Here is a 6,810-nt window from a genome sequence, read left to right on the forward strand (position 1 = left end):
TCCAGATCTTATTCAAGACCACCAAGGTCGTACCTCTACAAGTCTGCAGGAACCACAGCATTACTGGAATTGGGATATCTCATAATGCAGGTATGACGAAGATTACAATACCCAAGACCCTTTCAATACCTGGAAAGCCTTCCGAAGACAAACAGGTAAAAAAAGAACCCAAACTATGAAGTCTAAAATAAATACCTAAGTATGCACTGCTCAGGTGACAGGTGCACCAAAATCTCAGAAATCACCACTAAAGAACTTATGCATATAACCAAAAACCACCTGTTCTCCAAAAACTATTTAAATAAAATAAAATAAAATTTAAAATAAAATAAAATAAATGCCTAACTCTTCAGTGTCCAGACACCAACAAAAATCTACAAGCATTAAGGCCTTGCAGGAAAACATGTTCTCATCAGACAAACTAAATCAGGCACCAGGGACCAATCCTGGAGAAACGGAGATATGTTACCTTTCAGACAGAGAATTCAAAATAGCTGTTTTGAGGAAACATAAAGAAATTCAAGATAATACAGAGAAGAAATTCAGAATCCTATCTGATCAATTTAACAAAGAGATTGAAATAATTTAAAAGCATCAAGCAGAAATTCTGGAATTGAAAAATGCAATTAACATAACAAAGAATGCATTAGAGTCTCTTTAATAGAATAATTCATCAAGCAGAAGAAACAATTGGTGACCTTGAAAACAGGCTACTTGTAAATACACAGAGGAGACAAAAGAAAAATGAATAGAAAAGAATGAAGCATGCCTATAAGATCTAGAAAATAACCTTAAAAGAGCAAATCTAAGACTTATTGGCCTTAAAGATGAAGTAAAGAAAGAGATGGGGTAGATAGATTATTCAAATAAGTAATAACAAAGACTTTCCAAACCAAGAGAAAGATATCAATATTCAAGTACAAGAAGGTTACAGAACACCAAGCAGATTTGACCCAAAGAAGACTACCTCAAGGCATTTGATAATCAAACTCCAAAAGATCAAGGATAAAGGAAAGATCCTAAAAGCAGCAAGATAAAAGAAACAAATAACATACAATGGAGTTCCAATATCCCTGGCAGCAGACTTTCCAGCAGAAACTTTACAGGTGAGGAGACAGTGGCATGACACATTTGAAGTACTGAGGGGAAAAAAAAAAACCTTTAGATTAGTATATCCAGTGGAAATATCATTCAAATATGAAGGAGAAGTAAAGACATTCCCAGACAAACAAAAACTAAGGTATTTCATCAACATTAGACCTATCCTACAAGAAATGCTAAAGGGAGTTCTTTAATCAGAAAGAAAAGGACATTAATAAGGAATAAGAAATCACCTGAAGGTACAAAACTCACTGGTAACAGTAAGTAGACAGAAAAACACGGAATATTATAACACTGTGATTGTGGTGTGCAAACTACTCTTAAGCAGAAACATTAAAAGCTAAGCCAATAAAAAATAATAAGTACAAAAGGCTTTCAAGACATAGTTAGTACAATAAGATATAAATATTAACTGCAAAATGTTAAAAAGTAGGGCAATGAAGTTAAAGTGCAGAGTTTTTATTAGTTCACTTTTGGCTTGTTTATTAATGTAATGAGTGTTAAGTGGTTATCAGTTTAAAATAATGAGCTATAAAATAGTATTTACAAGCCTTGTGGTAACCTCAAATTTTTTTAAAAAGCATATAAAAGATACACAAAAAATAACAAGCTGTGATTTGGAAGCAACCTAAGTGTCCATCAACAGAAGAATGGATAAAGAAATTGCCGCAAATATAAACAATGGAATACTACTCAGCCATAAAAATGAATGAGATCCAGTCATTTCCAACAGCATGGATGAAACTAGAGGACATTTGTTAAGTGAAATAAGTCATGCACAGAAAGAGAGACTTCACATGTTCTCAGTTATTTGGGGAGCTAAAATTCAAAATAACTGAACTCATGGAGATTGAGAGTAGAAGAATGGTTACCAGAGGCTGGGAAGGATAGTGGGTACATGGGGCATAAGAGGGGACAGTTAATGGGTATGAAAATTGTTCAAAAAAATGAAGAAGACCTAGTATTTGATAGCCCAACAGGGTGACTATAGTCAATGGTAATTAAATTGTACATTTTTAAATAACTGAAAGAGTATCATTAGATTTTTTTGTAACACAGTCAATGCTTGAGGTGATGGATGTCCTATTTATGCTGATGTGATTATTATACATTGCATATCTATATCAAAATATTTCATATACTCCAGAAATACATATATCAACTATGTAACAACAAAAATTAAAAATGAAATTTTTAAAGTAAATATTTTTGTACAGCTGTACAGTGTGTTTGTGTTTTAAGTTAAGCATTATTACAAAAGAGTCAAAAGTTAAAAAGAATTTAAATGCTTATAAATTAATAAGGTTTTAGTCAGCTAAGATTAATTTATTATAAGGAATAGATTTTTAAAATAAATTTAGTGTAGCCTAATTGTATAGTGTTCATAAAGTCTACAGTAGTGTACAGTAATATCCTAGGCCTTCATATTCACTCACTACTTATTGACTCACCCAGAGCAACTTCCAGTCCTGCAAGCTCCATTTATGGACAGTGTCCCATACAGGTATACCATTTTGTATCTTTTATACTGTTAGTATACCATTAGATAATACAGTTTGAATATATTAATCTAATATATTTTTACTATTCCATTTTACTCAGCATTGTTTTACAATTGCCTACAGTATTCAGTACAGCAACATGCTGTGCAGGTTTGTAGCCTAGTTTTGTACCATTTAGGTTTGTGTAAATACACTCTATTATGTTTGTACAACAAGGAAATTGCCTAACAATACATTTCACAGAATGCATCCCTTCATTAAACAACAAATGACTATATTAGAAATAAGAAAATGTAGCAAATCAATTAATCCAAGTTCCTACTGCAAAAAAAAAAAAAAAAAAAACTAGAACAAAAGAGCAAATTAAACTCAAAGGAAGCAGAAGGAATTAAATAATAAAGAGCATAAATTAATGAAATTGAAAATATTAAACAATAGAGAAAATCAATAAAATAAAAAGCTTGTTCTTTGGGGAGAAAAATCAACAAAATGAATCTCTAGCAAGACAGACATAATTTTTAAAAGATAGAGGACACAATTACCAATATTAGGAATGAAACAGGATCTCACTAGAGATTTTGAAGCCATTAGAATGATAGAAAGGAAATAATAGTATTATGAGTTGAATTGTTTCTCTCTGCTAAAAGACATGTCTAAGTCCTAACCCCTAGTACCTCAGGATGGTACCTTATTTGGAAATAGAGTATTTACATTGGTAGTCAAGTTAGAATGAAGTCTTTAGAGTTGGCTCTAATCCAATAGGACTGGTGTCCTGATAAAAAGGAGAAATTTGGATACAGGAACAGGCATTTATAGAGAGAAGACACTATGAAGAGACACAGGGAGAATGTCATGTGAAGATGGAAGCAGATACTGGAATTATGCTGTCACAAGTCAAGGAACATCTAGGACTACTAGAAACCGAAAGGCAAGGAATGATTCTTCCCCTACAGGTTTTAGAGGGAGCATGGCCTGCTGCTACCTTGGTTCTGGAATTCCAGCCTCCAGTCGGAGACAAAAAATATCTGTTTTTCTTTGTTTTAATTTCAATTTTTATTTTAGATTCAGGGGGTACATGTGTATGTTTGTTACAAGAGTATATTGCCTGGCACTGAGGTTTGGGCTTCTATTGATTCCATCACCCATATAGTGAACATAGTACCCAATAGGAAGTTTTTGACCTTGCCCCTCTCCCTTCCTCCCTCATTTTAGAGTCTCCAGTGTCTATTCTCATCTTTATGTTCATTTGAACCCACGATTTAGCTCTCACTCATAAGTGAGAACATGTGTTATTTGATTTTCTGTGTCTGTGTTAGTTTGCTTAGGGTAACTGCCTCCAGCCGTCTCAATGTTGGTGCAAAGGACATAATTTCATTCATTTTTCTGGCTTCATTCCATGTTGTATATGTACCATATTTTCTTTATCTTCTCCACCAAGGATGGGCATTCAGGTTGATTCCATGCCTTTATTATTGTGAACAGTGCTGCCAGAAACATGCAAGTGCATGCATCTTTTTGGTAGAATGATTTATTTTCCTTTGAGTATGTATCCAGTAATAACAGCATTGCTGGGTCAAATGGTAGTTCTGTTTCTAGTTATTTGAGAAATCTCCAAAGTGCTTTCCACATGGGCTGAACTAATTTTCATTCCCACCAACAGTGTATGAGCATTCTCTTTTCTCCACAGCCTCAACACCTATTATTTTTTGACTTTTTAATAATAGCTATTCTGACTGGTGTGAGATGGTATCTCATTGCGGTTTTGATTTGCATCTCTCTGATGATCAGTGATGTTGAGCTTTTTTTTTTCATGTCTGTTGGCTGCTTATATGTCTTCTTTTGATAAGTGTCTATTCATGTTATTTGCCCACTTTTTAATGAGATTATTTTTTTTTCTTGATTCATTTAAGTTCCTTATAGATTCCGGATATCAGTCCTTTGTCAGATACACAGTTTGCAAATATTTTCTTCCATTCTGTGGGTTGTCTGTTTGTTCATTTGAGAGTTTCTTTTGCTGTGCAGTAGCTCTTTAGTTTAAGTTTCATCTGTTTATTTTTAATTTTATTGCACGTGGTTTTGAAGTCTTCATCCTGAATCTTTTGCCTAGGTCAATGTCTAGAAGAATGCTTTCTAGATTTTATTCTACAATTTTTATAGCTTGTGGTCTTAAATTTAAGCTTTTATTCCATCTTGAATTAACTTTTTGTACATGGTGAAAGATACAAGTACAGTTTCATTCTTCTACATATGGTTAGCCAATTTTCCCAGCACCATTTATCGAAAAGGGTGTCCTTTCCCCATTGTTTATTTTTGTTCACTTTGTCAAAAATGAGTTGGTGGTAGGTGTGTGGCTTTGTTTCAGGGGTCTTTTTTCTGTTTCATTGGCTTATGTGTCTATTTTTGCACAGTACCATGCTGTTTTACTTGCCATATCCTTGGCAACTAAAGGAGTATAGTTTGAAGTCATGTAATGTGATGCCTCTGGTTTTGTTCTTTTTGCTTAGAATCACCTTGGCTACTTGGGCTCTTTTTTGGTTGAATATGAATTTTAGAATAGTTTTTTCTAATTCATTGAAAAATGATGCTACTTTGATAGAAATAGCATCAAATCTGTAGACTGCATTGGGTAGTATGGGTATTTTAAGGGTATTGATTCTTCCAACTCATGAGCATGGAATGCTTTTCCATCTATCTGTGCCATTTCTGACTTCTTTGAGCAGTGTTTTGTAGTTTTCCTCATAAAGATTGTTTACCTCCTTGATTAGATATATTCCTAAGCTTTTTATTTTTTCTGTGACTATTATAAATGGAATGTATTCCTGATTTGGTGCTTGGCTAGAATGTTATTGGTGTATAGAAATGCTACCAATTTTTTTCACATTGATTTTGTATTCTGAGACTTTGCTTAAGTCATTTACCAGGCCTAAGAGACTGATGGCAGAATCTTTATGGTGTCTTACGTATAGAATCATATAATCAGCAAAGAAAGATAATTTGACTTCCTCTTTTCCTATTTGGATGTTTTTTATTTATTTCTCTTGCCTTATTTCTCTGCTCTGGCTGAGACTTCCAATATTATGTCGAATAGGAGTGGTGAGAGTGAACATCCTTGTCTTGTTCCAGTTCTTAAAGGGAATGCTTCCAGCTTTTGCCTGTTCAGTATGGTGTTGGCTGTGTGTTTGTTGTATATGGCTCTTATTAGTTTTAAGTATGTTCCTTTGATGTGTAGTTTGTTGAGGGTTTTTATCATGAAGGAATATTAGATTTTATCAAATGCTATTTCTGCATCTATTGAGATGATCATTGAGTTTTGTTTTTAATCCTGTTGATGTGATGAATCACATTCATCAATTTACATATATTGAACCATCCTTGCATCCCAGGAATAAAGCTCACTTGTTCATGATGAATTAATGTTTTGATGTGCTGCTGGATTCAAGCTGTCAGTATTTTGTTGAGGATTTTTGTGACTATGTTTATCAGCATTATTGGTCTGCAGATTTTGTGTGTCTTTGCCAAAATTTGGAATCAGGATGATACTGGTTTCATATAATGAGTTAGGGAGATGTTCCTCCTTGATATTTTGGAACAGTTTCAATAGAATTGGTACCAGCTTTTCTTTGCATGTCTGGAACAATTCAGCTGTGAATTTATCCAGTCCAGGGCTTTTTTGGTTGGTAGGTCTTTTCTTTAATAACGGATTCAATTTTGATACCCATTATTGGTCTGTTCAGGATTTCTATTTCTTCCTTGTTCAATCTAGGAAGGTTCAATCTAGGAGGTTGTGTGTTCTTCCTAATTCAATCTAGGAGGTTGTGTGTTTCCAGGAATTTATTCATTTCCTCTAGAAAGAATAATACTTGCTACCACACAAAAGCACACATGCGAACATAGTGCATAGAGCCTACAAATCAACTACATATTCAGGACTACAAAGCAACTAGTTAATAACATTATTACTAGGATAATGTCTCACATATCAATATTAACTTTGAGCAGAAATAGCCTAAATGTCCCGCTTAAAAGACAGAGTGGCAAATTAGATTAAAAAAAGAACAAGACTCATCCTTTTGCTATCTGCAGGAGATCCATCTCACAGGTAATGACACCCATGTATTCAAAGTAAAGAAATGGAGAAGGATCTACCATGAAAATGAATAACAAAAAGAGCAGGTGTTGCTATTCTTGTACCAGATAAAATAAATCT

Source organism: Sapajus apella, unplaced genomic scaffold (assembly GCF_009761245.1).
Source record: "Sapajus apella isolate SASKATOON/1434 unplaced genomic scaffold, GSC_monkey_1.0 scaffold17, whole genome shotgun sequence".
In the NCBI taxonomy this organism is placed as follows: Eukaryota; Metazoa; Chordata; class Mammalia; order Primates; family Cebidae; genus Sapajus; species Sapajus apella.